The 17,746-nt window shown below is 40.7% G+C and overlaps 1 protein-coding gene across 1 annotated transcript in view; it reads right to left on the bottom strand.

The window, feature by feature from the left end:
- The window catches only part of LOC109408938 (uncharacterized), a 463,030-nt gene that overhangs the window by 113,028 nt on the left and 332,256 nt on the right, over positions 1-17,746 (bottom strand). The gene's annotated exons all lie outside the window — the stretch shown is intronic.

Here is a 17,746-nt window from a genome sequence, read left to right on the forward strand (position 1 = left end):
CTGAACCGTTGAGGACTTTGTCCATACAAAATCTTAAAATTATGATACCATTAGGGTTAAGTGTGCTGTTAAGTCTCAAACAACAAAAAGTTGACGCAAAATACATTAGATTGGCGTTGTCATATTATGTAAATGCATTCAAAAATGATTATTCAACATTTGGTTTAAAATAAGGTACACCGGGCCAAGTTCAAACGGGTAGGGTAAGAATAAACAGCGGGTTAACGTGATATTATCTAGTCCCATTTGAATGTCATAACATTTTTTTAATCAAACAATCATTTGGTCAAGAATAATTATAGCAATTGTATTGAAATCTTTTTCAAAACATCATAAGTTTTTATTAAGAATTTACCGAATTCAACGCATGCTTAATATATGTCAATGTGAATGACATCTTATAGCATAAGCCTAAAATATATTGGAAACATATCAATTTACAAGTAATCTGATGAATTTTTAATGGTAGTCTCGTGCAGTGATTTTTTTACTATGTTCGTCTGGGTTATCTGTAGTTTTATTTTATAAATGATTGTAAACAGCAGATCAGTAGGGGAAATAGTCTGAACCGACCGGCTGATAGCAGGTAGTATCCGTACACCAGCTAGGGAATCCCCCAAAACCAAACCGGAACGGATGGCCCAAAAGTGTACCAGACGGTGTGACCCTTTACAACCCGACTGTTTAAATGTTTGCAAAATTTGTGTGACCTGTTGATTTGTGTATCGAGCCCTGAAGATGGTCCAATAGCCGGACCGAAACGTCGGCGATGATAGAAGATTAATCAACGCAATTTAGGGTAACCAATATAATTTGGACCCCCATATATTTTGGACCCCCTGTGTACTTTGATCACAACTTACACAGGTTTAATGATGAGATGACGGAAATTTTTAGAAACATTCGCTAAATAAGATTGCTCTGCACGGCCAGCAATAATTTCCTCACTGGAAATATCCTTATTTGCCTCGAAATTATTTTTTGCCAATCTCGTCATCCGAGCGAGTGTCGCATCATGTTTACAAAAAGAGATTGCGGTGCTGAGGAAACTTGCAGATGTAAACAAAAACGTTTATCATTCTAGCGCATTAAATTCGCAAAGTTCGTATAATCAGCCTTTGTCAATCAAGTAATTAGAATGTGACCCAGCATATTCAAGCGGCAATTTTTTCCAAAATAGTTTCAAACGAGTTTAAACACCGGGTGTCCAAAATATATACTGAAGAGGGTCCAAAATATATTGGGGTGTCCAAAACAGTGAAAACTGATGCTCCAAAAATCAGTTATTTTCATCAAATTTTCAGCCAGAAATGACCTTAAGGGTATTTTCAACGGACAGTAGAGACTTTTACGAACATACTAACATCATCATTTTGTGTAAATCCTCTCTGAATCTGTTTGATTTTGAATTAAATTCAAACCAATGTCCTCTAGGGGTCCAAAATTCAACCGTTACCCTATTAGACTGAGAGCAGAAAATTCCAAAATCTTATGCTTATCTTTAAGTACGTGTATCAAGGACATGTACCGAAAGAGTAATCAAAAGCTGTTCTCTAAGGGCAGATTTCTTCACCTCTGATTAACCTGTAAACCAGGATTACCCATATAGTTAAACCAGGTTTAACGCTTAAGCCAGGGTGAAGAAATCGGCCCTATGTGCCCTACATGCCAACAAAAGTATTTATAGGATGAATTTTCACTAGTTAGTAAAACATCGAGCCCAGCAAAATCAGAGCATAATATACATAAAAGTTCTTATTATATTCGAAGAGCTATCAGAGTTTCTGCTAAACTAGCTCAAAACAAGTTAACATGAATGTTAAAAATAGGCGTGATTAAGTCACCAAATTTGTTTCATGATTTTCCAATCGAAGCATCTTTCTTGGCGGTGTGATCGTCGTTTAGCTGTATCGTTACACGATTTGGCATGCAAAGAAATTGACATGCAACCAATACCCACCATTTCAGGCAAATTAGCACATGGAGAGTAAATGCTACGGTCACAGGTGTATGGCGCTTCCTCAAATTTATGAGTCGTACTAATGGAAAGTATTTGTTTACCTCCAATGCAAATATCTATGTGCCACACAAATGGAAGAAATGTGGACTTTTATGATTTATGACTTTCGGCAGACTGTAGTGGGCTGGACACATGAAACGAACGCCAAACAAATTTAAACTCGTTGTGAAGACTTTTACATTAGTTTCTCTCTAAATGGTTCCAAATTTATTATTAGAAAGGGGACTTTTTGTAGCGGAATTTAGGCTCATCAGTTTTGCGTAATACCATATCATATGGGAAAAGTGGTAAACTACTAAAATCGAATTTATTTTACTTTTCCCCGATGAAAGATTTTTTAACCTCCAGAATCTTAATATATACAGCTAAGGCTAACTTATAACGAAAAAATATTTAAGGTTCATGAAAGTGCGATAATAATCCTGTTTCAACACACCGTGTACACTCACTTGCTCAGAAGCATGCTATCGCAAAACGGTGTATGGGGAACTTTTACAATGTATGTAGTTTTATCTGAAACTTTGCCGAATAAAGTAAGGGTCGCACACGCATACCAAAGTCGTGAGGAAACCTTGAATGCAACTCTCCACGAGGTGAGTGTAATAGACACCAGGGATGCCAGATGTGAAGACATGTCTTCAAATTAAAGACATTTGAAGTTCTGTGAAGACATTTATTTTTGTGAAGACATATGGAAGACATTTCAAATTTTGTGAAGACTTTTGAAAGCTGAAAATTAATTTTGTAATTTGTAATTTATTTATTAACTCTACGATACCCTGTTGGCAGTGATACCTTATTTCAGTAACAAATTTTGAAAACGACGTATAATCAATGGTGTAGCATTGATTATACGCCGTTTTCAAAATTTGTTACTGATTTCAGGTCAAGGAAAGGACATTAATGTTTATTTATGTTGTTAATCAAAACCACTTCATGGAAATTTTAGGAAATATGCTGAACTATTGAATTAATTTTTCATCAGCAATAGTTTATAGAAAATAAAATTTCAATTAACAAAATTCCTCTGGGAATTCAACTGGGTATTCTCTATTTTTTTTTTGAAAAATCTCCAAAAACAGAGGTTGCTTCTAGAATATTACCAAGGTTTTTTTTCGGAAATTCTGCCCAGAACTTTGTTTGAATTTTAAACAGAGCTTCATCCTGAATTTTCCGCAAACTTGTCCGAAGATTTGTCCAAGCCTATTAAGATTTCTCCAGTAGTTCCTCGAGAATCTCTTTAGAAATTCCATCGGACTTTCTTCAGAATTCCATCAGGAATACCTTCAAAAGTTTATCAGGAATTTTTCCAGGTGCTCCTCGGATATTTCACCTGGAGTACCTCAGGAATTCTTTCAGTTCCTTGGAAAATCCTCCAGGAGTTTGCCGATTATTTTTTTCAGGAGAGCCTTGGAAATTCCTACAGGAGTTCCTCGCGAATTCATCCTGGAGTTCTTCGGGAATAAGGTGTTCCTCGAGAATTCCTTTAGAAATTCCTCGGGAATTCCTCCAGGAGTTGTTCGGGAACTCTTCCATGAGTTCCTCGAGAAATGCTGTCTCGGAAATTCCTCCAGGAATTCCTGGGGAATTCATCCTGGAGTTCCAAGGGAATTTCTCCGGGAGGTGCTTGGGAATTCCTTCAGAACTTCCTTGAGAATTACTTTAGGTGTTCCTCGAGAATTATTTTGGAAGTTCCTCGGTAATTACTGCAGCAGTTCCACGGAAATTCTTCCAGGAGTTCCTCGGGAATTCATCTGGAGCTCCTTGGGAATTCCTCTACAGGTTCCTCGGAAATCCCTCTAAGGGTTCCTCAGTTAAAACTCCAAGAATTCCTCGGAAATTTTCCCAGAAGTTTCTCAGGAATTTTACCAGGAGTTTCTTGGGAATTCAACTAGGAATTACTCGGGAATTCCGTTAAGAGTTCCTAGGGAATTCATTCTAGAGTTCCAAGGGAATTTCTCCGGCAGTTCCTCGGAAATTTCTCGTTCAGTTGCTCGGTAATTCTTCAAGAGATTCTCGGGTATGCATCTAGGAGAATACCTCTAGGAGTTTTGGAAATTCCTCCAAGAATTTCTTAATAATTCTCAAAGGATCTTGTACCGACTTTTCGAACCCTCTAAGCAGAATACCCTCTTCGAAGGAGTGTAATCAGTTTCGTACCTTTTAGGGAGTTTTTTTTTTATTTTCTCTAGAAGCTCATTGGAAATTCCTCTAGCATTTTTTTCGGGAATTCTTCCAGGAGATGCTTGGTTGTTACAGGAGTTTATCAAAAATTCATCTGGATATACGTATGAATACCTCCTGGAGTATGAAAACTCCTGGAGTAGATTTTCTGGAGACCAAGAGGAATTCTCGAGAAACTGGCGGAAAAGAACCTCGAGAAACTATGAAGAACTGCACGTGGCATTCTTGGAGGGAGTCCCGAGAAGCATATAACTCCTCAGAATATTCCCGTGGAATCCCAAGAGGCCCAAGGAACTCCAGGAGGTTTTCCCGAGAAACTTTTTAAGGAATTCCTGAAGAAATTCTCGATGAACTTCTGGAGAAATTCCCGAGGAACTCCTGCAAGAATACCCGAAGAACTCCCGGAAGGAATTTACCATGGATCTTCTGTAGAAATTCCGGAGGTCTTGAAGAAATTCCTGAGGATCCTTGGATGAATTCTAAAGGAACTCCTGGAGGAATTGTTGGGAATTCTTGTCAATTTCCTCCATGGATCTCCTGAGGGAATTTTCGTCAAACTCCTGGGGGATTTTTCGATGATCATCTGAAGGAGTTCTCGAGAATCTCCTGGAGGATTAGCTCCGGAAGGAATTTCCAAAGAACTCCTAGAGTAATTCCCGTGCAACTCCAGGAGGAATTTACGAAAATCTCTTGGGGAAACTCCCGAGATTCTCCTGCAGGAATTCTCGAAACTCCTGGAAGAATTCTCGATTCGATTCGACCTCCTAGAGGAATTGCCGATGAAGTCCTAGAGAAATTCCCAAGAAACTCCTGTAGGAATTTTCGAGGTTCTTCTGGAAGAATTGCCAAGGAAATGTTGGTGGGATTTCCGGGGAATTTCTGGAAAAAATGCCGAGGAACTCTTAGAGTATTATCGGGAAACTTCTGAAGGAATTCTTGTCAACCTTTAGAGGAATTCCCGAGGAACTTTTGGAGGAATTCCCAAGGAACTTCAGAAGGAATTCTGTAAGAATTTCCGAAGATTGCCTGGAGGAGTTTCTGATGAATTCCTGGAGAAATTGCCGAGGATCTACGGGGGGATTTTTCGAAAAACTTTTCAATGAATTTATGAAGGGATTCCCGATGAGATTTTGGAGGAATTTCCAATAAAATTTTGGAAAAATCCCGAGGAACTCTAACATAAATTTCCAAGGAACTTCTGTAAGAATTGCCGAGGACTTCCTGGAGGATGTCCAAGGATCTCCTGGATGAATTCTCTAGAAACGCCTGAAGGGTTTTTCGAAGATGTTCAAGAGGAATTCCCTGGGATCTTCTGGTGGAATTCCTAAAGAGCTCCTAGATGAATCCCTGATGAACTCCTAGAGAAGTTACCGAAGGTCTTGTGAAGGAATTCCCTAAGAGATCCTTGAGTAATTCCAGAAGAGCTACGGGAGGAATTCCCGAGAAACTCCTGTAGAATTTTCCGAGGAACTCCTGGAGGAACTTGTAGAAGAATTCCTGGGAGAATTCTCGGGAAACTCAACTCCTGAAGAAATTCTCGGGAAACTTATAAAAGAAGTCCGGTGGAACTCCTAGAGGAGTTCTCAAGGAACTTCTGGCAGTATTCCTGGGAATCTTTTGGAGGAACTGCCGAGGATCTGCAGGAGGATTTGCTGAGTATCTTCTGCAGGAATTCGCGAGGAACTCCTGGGGGAATTCTCGAGGACCACTTGGGGGAATTCCCGAGAAACTCCACGATGACTTCCCAGGAACCAGGTGCGATAACTGAAAATTTGTTGCACTTACCGGACTTGCAGTTAAAAACCATTGCAGTTATACCGTTTGCACCGACCGAACGTCTACAGTACTGAGGATTGTTCACAATCTGCGAACTTGACTGCGGAAAAATCGCGACCATGACCTAGGGGCAAGACAGATTTAACGAGAGAAAATCTGTGCTCGAAATGATGTTCTGAATTCCTCACAGTTCCTCAGATTTTCTCCCATTTATACCAAAGTGTGGTCCGGCTCCAATTAGCCTGTGTATGCTGGCAAAATTCCTTTGTTCTTTGACTTTTACTGCGAGCTCTGTTTTGGTGCTGTCCTGCTCACTCTCGCAAGAATTTTGAACACAGTGCTCGCAGTAAAAGTCAAAATCTCACAGCATGCAGAGGCTAATGTCAAACTGCAAAGTGTTGCGTGTGCTGAATGAAAATTGCAGTTTTGGGGATGTCTTTCAACAAACTTCGTCGATCATTGATAAAAAGAGTCACTCAGAATTTGTCAGAGTTGCTCCCGTTTGCACAGTGTCTTGTCCCTAGACCATGGCGCCGCTGGTGACACTCAGGGGTGTAAGGTCCCACCCTCTACGCCCACCCAAACATGCCCACCTGCGCGCCATCTACTGTTGGTTCTAATTTGTAAACATCTGTTCGGGAACGAAATGAAAATCACGGATCTTTTCAGCGATTGCTTTAAGCTGCAATTAGAGTATATCTAGAATGAGTTTAAATAAGGGCGAAACTAACATGAGAGAGTTCTCTTCATCGACTCTCTCTTCTTCAAATTAAAGTGACAAGATGCAAGTTTGGTTGCACTTTTAGGTCATAAATATTTAGTTTATAGATTCATTGAGGTTTGTACTACAAAAGGGGCTTACAAATTCAGTGACTCATTAGTTTTTTATTCCTCGAACAACAGAGGTTGGAATCTGCACTTTGCTTGCTGTTGGGATGATAATTAACTATGTTTAATAGACTATCTCCTAATAACTGACCACAATTCTCACCTCAATCAAATTTAGGCACTCAAATAAACAAATTCAATAGAATAATAGAAAATATCAGAAATTTAGGAAAATAAATTGGTTTGTAGTTCACATGTAGCATATGTGCTTTCACTCTGTCTTAGTTCTGACGTTTGCGCAGATGTGTCATGGCGAAGGTCGCTGTCCGTCACCGAAGACGTCAACAGTGGTCACGGAAGGGCTGCCATCAACATTAGCACAAACATCAGTGTTTTTCTCTCGATTTAGATGCTTATGATCAGTGTTTTCGGTAATTATCGATATTTCTTGAGTCATAGTGTTCAATTATCCTTTCATTTGAGAAAAATAATCGCCCAGAAGATTTCAATTTTTAGCCGATTTTCGCTCTTCAAACAAAGCAACAACAAAAACAAGCGAGAGTAGAGGCTAATATTTCAGAATGGTGGAAACAGAACGTTGATTTTTTCGGAATGAAATTTTTCAATCTTATATGCTGAATATATTAATCTTTATGTTCAAATCGCATACTGACTTGCCTTTAGCATGATGAAACGGTATTAAATTTAGTTTTGTAATCGAAAATTGAACTTTTCTTGTTTGGTAGTTACGTCTTTTTACTGGTTCTAAAACATGATAGAGGGTAGGCGAAATTTGTTCCCAGTTGACAGTCAACTGACACCCCTGGTGACACTTTCTTGGCAGCGGTTGGTCCACGCGACACCTCCTCCTGAGTAAAATAGCACGGAGCCTGTCGTAGACTTCCGTGTCCCAGTGTCTCATTACCACCGAGGTCCAGCTTCCGATCGTGTGTCCCTTTGAGGTAGCGGCATGTGGCTGCCTTCCTATCCACTGACAGACGATGCACTGAACTTGCGGCCAAGGGTCACAGCGCACTGTTCATGATGTCAGGGCGAGTGCACTTCTGTATTTCGTTATGTATTCCAAAAGTTCAATGTTCTTCTCACCACCGTGAAAACCTTTGTGCTTTGTCCATAGACACTACCCAGGGTCTATGGGAACTTCTTCTTCTGTTCACTGCTGGTCGTGTCCTTGAGATAGCCTTGGTCCATTGACGTCCGCGCTTCCTTGACTTCCTTCATGCCGCACGTTGCAATCATCCGCTTGATGTACGATTGCAAGCTCAGGCTGTATACACCTTCCGAGTCCTTGGTTATCTCCAAGCCCAGCAAATGCTTCGCGTTTTGCAAGACAATTGACGTCGAAATGTTCCTTTAGTTGGCTGTCCACGCTGGCTAGCTCCTCCTCGTCGGCTCCAGGGACTAGTTTGTCGTCCACATAGACGATAAGATACACGACCCTTCCATTTAGCAATATAAAGAGTCTAGAGTATACCAAAGTGACGGAAACTTGTCCGTTTGACAGATCCCATGCTCGATGCGAACTATGCAGATGACTGTTCCAATTTTGACGTTTCTCCTCTTTATTTTTCCAAGCTCGTAAGTTTGGTATTAAAGCCACGTATATGACATATGGGCCCATATAGCCGAGGCGGTAAACGCACGGGTATTCAGCATGACCATGCTGAGGGTGACGGGTTCGATTCCCGGTCGGTCCAGGATCTTTTCGTAAAGGAAATTTCCTTGACTTCCTTGGGCATAGAGTATCTTCGTGCCTGCCACACGATATACACATGCAAAATGGTCATTGGCAGAGGAAGCTCTCAGTTAATAACTGTGGAAGTGCTCATAGAACACTAAGCTGAGAAGCAGGCTTTGTCCCAGTGAGGACGTTACGCCAAGAAGAAGAAGAAGAAGAAGAAGAAGATATGACATCCCTATTCCCACCCAATAGGATTGTTTGCAGCCAGCATCAATTGGGTTCCCCCATTGACAATGCATTTGAGTTCCCTAAACATTGGTACAAGATGCGGGAATCTGAAACGTGACGTTATCGCACCCTGGTGATTAAAGCAGATAGCCGAGAGACATTCAGCCGAATTGACAAATATCATTTGACCACCTGTCATCAAAAAAATGTTAGCCTATAGGCCTTTTCAGCTGACAGCTTCGTGTATGCCACTGTTCATACAGGGCCGGATCTAAGGGGGGGCCGGGGAGGCCCGGGCTCCGGCCCCCCACATTTTAGGGGCCCCCACAACAACCTTTTTTGCTTGCTAACATTAGCTTTATTTTTCATATTTCTCAAGTACTGTTCGAAAATAAGGAAAAACATTTTTGGTCATCCTTCCAAGGGGCCTCCACATCCGCTTGGGCCCCGGGCCCCCACAATGCTTAATCCGGGCCTGTGTTTACAACTGCCGAACAAAGGCGCAAACGCAGAACTGTCATTTTCATAGGAGAACTGTCAAAGGCTCCCAAAATCAGCTGGTTTTAAATGTCTTCTGATTAGGCCTATTAGGCCCTTTTATGTGACAGGTCCGTGCATGCGTTTGTTTACAAAGGTTGAACAACAGTCGCTAACACGGACTTGTCATCTCCGTAGAAGAACTGTCAAAGACCCGAAAAACCAGCTGATTTGGGACGTTTAATGAAAAGGCCCATTATACCAACTGCAAAATCGTTCAACTGTTGGTCGAAATCAGAACGCCGCTCCGATTGTTGAACCGCCGAATGTCGAAATGAGCTCAATTGCCTCTACTGTAACTGAGCTTACGTATAGGTTTCGCGATTCTCAGAAAGCAAGGAAACCCCGCCGAGCAGAAAATTACCTACAAATTATTAAACTAAGGAGAAACTGCCTTATCCTAGTGTCTGGAGATACCACAAAATTTTAATCTTATGAATGTTTACTACGAGAAGTTTGAATAGATAATTTTTACGATAAATTAAAATATTATTCGTCTATAAACAAATCTATACATGGTACGAATTAGGACCCCATGGGGAGGAGAAAAAAAATCGTAACCCACTAGCGAAAAAAAAAACACTCTACAACACAGACTGCCATACAGAGTTTAGGGAAAATACATTTATTACAAAAAATACACAATTACTAGTATACTATGTGACACAGAATAGTAGTGTTATTAAAAACCAAAACACAACAAACCTGAAGGGACACTCTGCACAATGAAAAGTAGAGTTCAATATAATCTGTTCACAGCCTGTGCTAGAACTCATTTCTATGGATGATTTGAGCGATCCGATGGATGCGGCGCTTTCCAAATTGTAGTGGAAAGCGGACAACCTATAAGAATTTAAGCCTTTGTAACCGTAACGTCTCAGCATTGTTGTAAAGATATATTTAGTGAACATTTTAGAATAAGTTCTTTAATAGTAAATCTGTTGCACTGTTGTCTTACAATAGATGAATTCACATGTGAATTCTACATAGAGTAAAAAAATATAAATGTTACAAAAAAAATAGTTGTTTATCACTAAAAATTTACCTACATACATATATATTACTAGTGATAAGAGAGAAACAACCTACAAAGAATAAAAGCTCAAGCGTTTCACAAAGCGAAAATCAAACGAATAGAATGTATGTACGACAGGATCCTCGTGAAGAGAAAGTGTGGACAAAACAAGGAGCTTATTCTATCGAAACATTTGTTAGCTGATGAAAGTATGTATTTCCTGTTAAGTTTAGGTGCCTAACAACGAAGACTACTTTATCAAGAAGACAGGCAACTCTGTTATTTTCCCATACTAACGGCAAGCGTCACTGACGGCACCGCCGCCTGGTGAGCTAAGGTGGTACCATTGTGTAAAAGTGTAAGAGTGTATTGATGCGAGTATGAAAATTTACACACACTATCATGAATAGTGCCACCTTCATCCGGGGTGGCGCTGCTAGCACTGACTCCCGTTTTTCAGCAGTGCTGCAAGTCTTCTTGATAATGTGGTCTTCGCTAACAAGCAACACACATGATCCCATGGTGGGAGAGGCTAGAGCAAACCCATCGGAAAAGAAACAGGCACTTATGAAAACACAAAAAAAACAATTGCATTGAAAGTACGAATTTTTGGCTACAAATTTACAATTTCTTACTCATTGTGCTACCATCTAATCGAAATCTTTCTATGAACGATGATAGAACATTTCATCACTATTGGTGTAACGATGCATTTTTCCAAATCTAAACTACTCTGCCGGAAGTGAAATAAACGAATCTGTCTGTTTTTCCTTGTGTTAAGTGAAGGGTCCGTTACTGACCGTGCGTTTTTTCCCTGTTTGTGCGTATTGGATTGTGAAACATTTCCTTGATTAATTGAAAACACTGCTTCAATCAGCCTGATCAGTTTCGCCGGAATACCATTATCTGTAATGGATCGCTTGTTTCCTCTGAATGAGCAACAAAATCAATAGAGTTTATAAACTATAGAGGACGAAAGTCGCTGGCGTCGCCACCGCAACATCTCTTGCTGGCGGAGATAGGAAGGGATAAGTGTCAGCGAAAAAGTATGCAGTTTGACAGATAGATAGATACCCGGCATGTTTCCGAACGAGAACAAAGCCCAAGTAACATTTTAGGTTTTGTTCGGCTCTATAAGAGATCTTCATGACCATTCTTATAAAGCTTGCAATAAAACTGATTTGTACATCAAAACCTCTTGATAACCTCTTTAAGAGCATCTTCCGGCTAAGTGGACCACTCTCAGAGGGGTTTTGCTAACCACATTAGGAGTATCAATAAAACTGTTTTAAAACCTCGTTGAAAAGTTTTCCATTCTTGAAAAGAGGTTATGATGATTGTTGTTGTTTTTTATTCAACAAAAACTATGACAGCTCAAGATGCAGAGAAGCTTATTCGATGGCACGTAAAGTTCAGGAGGATCTTGAGGAGGATACATCATCCGTAAGTAGAAAGCGATCATTTCAAAGTAATATTTTAGTAGTTATTGTGTTGGTACCCAGGTAACATTTTAAGTTTTGTTCGGCTCAGGTTTTCATGATAAATTAGCAATAAAACTGATTCATACATCAAAACCTTTTGATAACCTCTTTAAGAGCATCATCCGGCTAAGTGGCCCACTCTCGGAGGGGTTTTATAAACCTTATTAAGAGTAGCAATAAAACTGTTTTAAAACCTAGTTGAAAATTTTTCCATACTCGAAAAGAGGTTATGATTGTTGTTTTTTTTTTCAACAAAAATGATGATAGCTCAGGAAACAGAGAAGCTTTATCAATGGCACGTAAAGTTCAGGGAGAGATATTATTTGCAAGTAGAAAGCGATCGTTTCAAAGTAATTATTTAGTAGTTATATTGTCGCTGGGCTTATGAGCATTCAATTTCACCGTGAATATTGACGTTGCAGAAACATAAAACTAATGCGCTTCGAATATGATGAATATTATCATCTTGGAATGAAATAAATCAATTTATTAATTTAGTAGAACTACCTCGAATTACAAGAAAACTGAGCAGAGAGAGTTTATGCTATCGAAATGACGGCAAACTCTCAAATTGTTGCTAATTTGAACAAAATTAACTATATTCCATTCACGTATCTGATTCTTCAATATGGCGACGACCATATTTAGCGAAAATAAAACGAAAGCAAGTTTACTTTTATGATGACCGCAATAAACCTAGCGGTGTCATAGTTTCTGCTTTTACACCAACAGATGTCGTAACTAATCGAACAGATCGCCATCTGTTGAGAGTTTGAACAGTTTTATTGTGGTAATAATAAATGCCGGAAGGTTTACATATCGGAGAGTTTTGTTTACTCTAAAAATCTGGCTTTATGGATATCTTCAAGTATACTATAAAACATTTTATCAATGGTTTTCATAAAACTGTGAGTTTTAATTATTGCTGTAATTAAACCACCGACAAACCGACGTGACACTCTGTTTCCAAGATTGGCGAGAAATTCTAACCTCAAACCGTTTAGAAATCGTAACTCGTTCTGTCATTTTCGTCTTTTGACAAAAGAAACCTTGAAGAAGATGTCATAAAACAGCGCAAAAATTTCCAGCTGATCAATGTAAACATCACATACACTCTTATTTCTATCTCACCAATAGAAGATACAATCAACCATGCAATGAAGCTATTCAAAGAAATCCTTCGATACAGGAAGCAAAATAGTCAATAAGTCCGAAATAAAATTTCCCAAACATAAAAACTTTCACCGGATGAAATTTCATCCCAACGTTCATAACGAAATATCTTCTTATTGCGCAAAACATTGAATGCAGGTTATTACTTCAAAATGTGTAAAATATTATGACAAGGTAAAGTTCCTGTACGCACGCACACATAAAGAGGAAGCTGTGTAAATCATCGCACAGATGGAGCTAGTGATTAAAAGGAGAATTTATTTGCCAAGAAAAATTGGAAAAGTTGTATGAGCTGGCACGTCGGTTTGTCGGTGATTAAACCACAATAAAAATCAAACAAAACCTATCAGCAATAGAATTGTTACTTGGGTAGGCTTATGCGCATTCAACTTTACTTCGGTTTTATTTAGGTGAACATGTTATGGAAATGGCGTCAAACTATCAATTCATTGCTTATTTGAGCAAAATTAACTATTTTCCATTCATGTCAGCTAATTCTTCAATATGGCGACGACCATAATCAGCGAAAATAAAACGAAAGCAAGTTTACTTTTATGATGACCGCAATAAACCTAGCAGTGTCGTAGTTTCTGCTTTTCCACCAACAGATGTCGTTACTAATCGAACGGATCGCCATCTGTTGAGAGTTTTAACAGTTTTATTGCGGTAATAATGATTGCCAGAAGGTTTACATATCGTAAAGTCACAGACAAACAGACATACCACTCAAATCGCAATCGTCGCACGATTTAACGGTCATTTTGAAAAGGCAGTGTGGTTCGGACTGTGTTCGCATGTGTCATGGTGGCGCTGCTGTTCCTACATAACGTCTCACTTTTGGAAAGAAATGAACGCGACGCCGATCAATGTTTACATAAAATGACTCAATCATGAACCTTTATTCATCTTTCATGAATGTGTAACGCCACGGGGGAGTCGTCACCTGCTAAATTATTACATCGAGCCGAGGGATAGTACACCTGCAAACGAATGCTTCGGATTGTGCATTATAGAGGGTGCTAGTGTGATGCCAAACGATGTTTTTGAAACAAATTTCTTCTGAGTAGTATGTCTGTTTGTCTGTGGTAAAGTTTTGTTTACTCTTGAAATCTGTCTTTATGGATATCTTCAAGTATACTATAAAACATTTTATCAATGGTTTTCATAAAAGCAGTCATAAAACTGTGAGTTTTAATTATTGCTGTAATAAAACATTAATAAAAATCAAACAAAACCAATCAGCGATGGAATTGTTACTTGGGATACGTGCTTCTGATGTTCAAGTAATGTCATCCTGAATATTAATTAGAAAAGGACTTAAAATGCATTGTTGCACTGCATTTCACACCTCAGTTCACGTTAATGCGTCCATTGGTAAATCGAGGTAAATCGTAATAAACGGCGACACCTGAATCCAAAATTTATTATTATACTTACCTAGCCTGAATCTATGCCTTTCGTATGCTGATGTGAAATTGATTCAGGAATAAGTATCAATTATTGAAGCTGATAACAAAAAGTATCCAATATTTTTAACCTTTCAGGACGCGCGCCTGTATGACCTTTAAACTGCACTCGCACTTGCGCTGAATACGAGGAGCGAGGTTTTTTGGTATTGTTGTACTTTTTACAACATTTTGATATGTCAGCTGAGGAAAGTATTAGCTACAGACTGTTATAGAAGAATGGCCTGAAGCCATGATCAAAGAAGCCTATGTTAATTAAGTTGTTTGACATTATACTTTTCTACAATTATTACTGTTCCAACCTCCGAAGTAAATAGACCTGAACTCTACAACTAGTCTTTAATTCATTGGAGTTGTGACAATTGGCGACGAGAAGTTACTCAGGAGAATCCAGATCAACCTCGTTTGAAGATGTCCAACCAGGACACAGAGTGCCATTTAATTTTATTTCTAAATTATTAAATATTTATCAAATATTCTATTATGTTTCAATAATTTGTTATATGTTTGTATAAACTTGACAAATTCTTGAGAAAAATAAAGCATGTTTGAGTTTTTGTGGTAAAATAAGATGAATACTATATATTTATTTTGATGCAAAATTCTTCAAAAATACTGATTTATAAGGCGCATTAATTTTATCGGGGTACAATAGTCTATTTCACCGTAAAAAATGATTGGCATTAAAATTTATGACCACAGTAAGGCAATTAGGCGTTAAAGTGGCTTGGTAGAATTATTGATGCATGTCGATTTTCGCAGTTGTCGATTTTTATTATTGACATTTTGAAACTTAATTATTTACAGTAATAAAACATCTTGATTGTCAAGGCACTGTTTTCTAGAATTTGTTGAAAATATATAATGGAAAACATACTAAGATACATAATCAAGTATGCTCAGATTCATATAGAACATGGATATGACATCACAAAGATGTTGCGCAGGCTCCACCTTCTGCGCTTTTTCAGTCGTATAGCAGTCTGCAAATTGGTTTTATTGCTTCACATCAAAACTTCGTAACTGGTCATATTGGAGTCGAAATAATTTCTATAAGACATATTGTGTTACTTGGGTACGAGCCAGCCGTAAAAAACCATTGTAACGGAAAATCAGCAACAGAATAATACGAACCGAGACCAACGGCAACGAACCCAGCGAACAAAAAGGACTTACGATTGGAAACTCGGTACGTGGAACTGCCGATCTCTCAACTTCATTGGGAGCACCCGCATACTCGCCGATCTACTGAAGGACCGCGGGTTCGGCATCGTAGCGCTGCAGGAGGTGTGTTGGACAGGACCCATGGTGCGAACGTTTAGAGGTAATCATACCATCTACCAGAGCTGCGGCAACACACGCGAGCTGGGAACAGCTTTCATCGTGATGGGTGATATGCAGAGGCGCGTGATCGGTTGGTGGCCGATCGACGAAAGAATGTGCAGGTTGAGGATCAAGGGCCGATTCTTCAACTTCAGCATAATAAACGTGCACAGCCCACACTCCGGAAGTACTGATGATGACAAGGACGCATTTTACGCGCAGCTCGAACGCGAGTACGACCGCTGCCCAAGCCACGACGTCAAGATCATCATAGGAGATTTGAACGCTCAGGTAGGCTAGGAGGAGGAATTCAGACCAACGATTGGTAAGTTTAGCGCCCACCAGCAAACGAACGAAAACGGCCTACGACTCATTGATTTCGCTGCCTCCAAAAATATGGCCATACGTAGCACCTTTTTCCAACACAGCCTCCCTTATCGTTACACCTGGAGATCACCACAGCAGACGGAATCTTAAATCGACCACGTTCTGATTGACGGACGGCACTTCTCCGACATTATCGACGTCAGGACCTATCGTGGCGCCAACATCGACTCCGACCACTATCTGGTGATGGTAAAACTGCGCCCAAAACTCTCCGTCATCAACAATGTACGGTATCGGCGACCGCCACGGTGCAACCTAGAGCGACTGAAGCAACCGGATGTCGCCTCAGCATACGCGCAGAATCTCGAAGCCGCGTTGCCAGACGAGGGCGAGCTCGATGAGGCCCCTCTAGAGGACTGCTGGAGTACAGTGAAAGCAGCCATCAACGACGCAGCCGAGAGCACCATCGGGTACGTGGAACGGAATCGACGGAACGAATGGTTCGACGAAGAGTGCAGAACGGTTTTGGAGGAGAAGAACGCAGCGAGGGCGGTAATGCTGCAGCAAGGGACTCGACAGAACGTGGAACGTTACAAACAGAAGCGGAAACAGCAGACCCGCCTCTTTCGGGAGAAAAAGCGCCGCCTGGAAGAAGCGGAGTGTGAAGAAATGGAACTGCTGTGCCGTTCCCAAGAAACACGGAAGTTCTATCAGAAGCTCAACGCATCCCGCAACGGCTTCGTGCCGCGAGCCGAAATATGCAGGGATAAAGACGGAGGCCTCTTGACGGACGGATGTGAGGTGATCGAAAGGTGGAAGCAGCACTTCGATCAGCACCTGAACGGCGTGGAGAACGTAGGCACGGGAGACCACGGCAACGGAAGGAACGACGACGCCAGTGCAGCGGAGGACGGAAATGAACCAACTCCCACGCTGAGGGAAGTTAAGGATGCCATTCACCAGCTCAAAACCAACAAAGCAGCTGGTAAGGATGGTATCGCAGCTGAACTCATCAAGATGGGCCCAGAAAAGTTGGCCACCTGTCTGCATCGGCTGATAGTCAGGATCTGGGAAACCGAACAGCTACCGGAGGAGTGGAAGGAAGGGGTAATCTGCCCCATTCACAAGAAAGGCGACCATTTGGAATGTGAGAACTTCAGGGCGATCACTATTTTGAATGCTGCCTACAAAGTGCTATCCCAGATCATCTTCCGTCGTCTGTCACCTAAAACAAATGAGTTCGTGGGAAGTTATCAAGCCGGCTTCATCGACGGCCGGTCGACAACGGACCAGATCTTTACCGTACGGCAAATCCTCCAGAAATGCCGTGAATACCAGGTCCCAACGCACCACCTGTTCATCGACTTCAAAGCGGCATACGATAGTATCGACCGCGCAGAGCTATGGAGAATCATGGACGAAAACGGCTTTCCTGGGAAGCTGACTAGACTGATTAAAGCAACGATGGACGGTGTGCAAAACTGCGTAAGGGTTTCGGGTGAACTATCCAGTTCATTCGTATCTCGCCGGGGACTGCGACAAGGTGACGGACTCTCATGTCTACTCTTCAACATCGCGCTGGAAGGTGTGATGCGACGAGCCGGGTTCAACAGCCGGGGAACGATTTTCACAAAATCCGGTCAATTTGTGTGCTTTGCGGACGACATAGACATTATCGCTAGAACA

This window comes from Aedes albopictus, chromosome 1 (genome assembly GCF_035046485.1).
Source record: "Aedes albopictus strain Foshan chromosome 1, AalbF5, whole genome shotgun sequence".
NCBI lineage: Eukaryota > Metazoa > Arthropoda > Insecta > Diptera > Culicidae > Aedes > Aedes albopictus.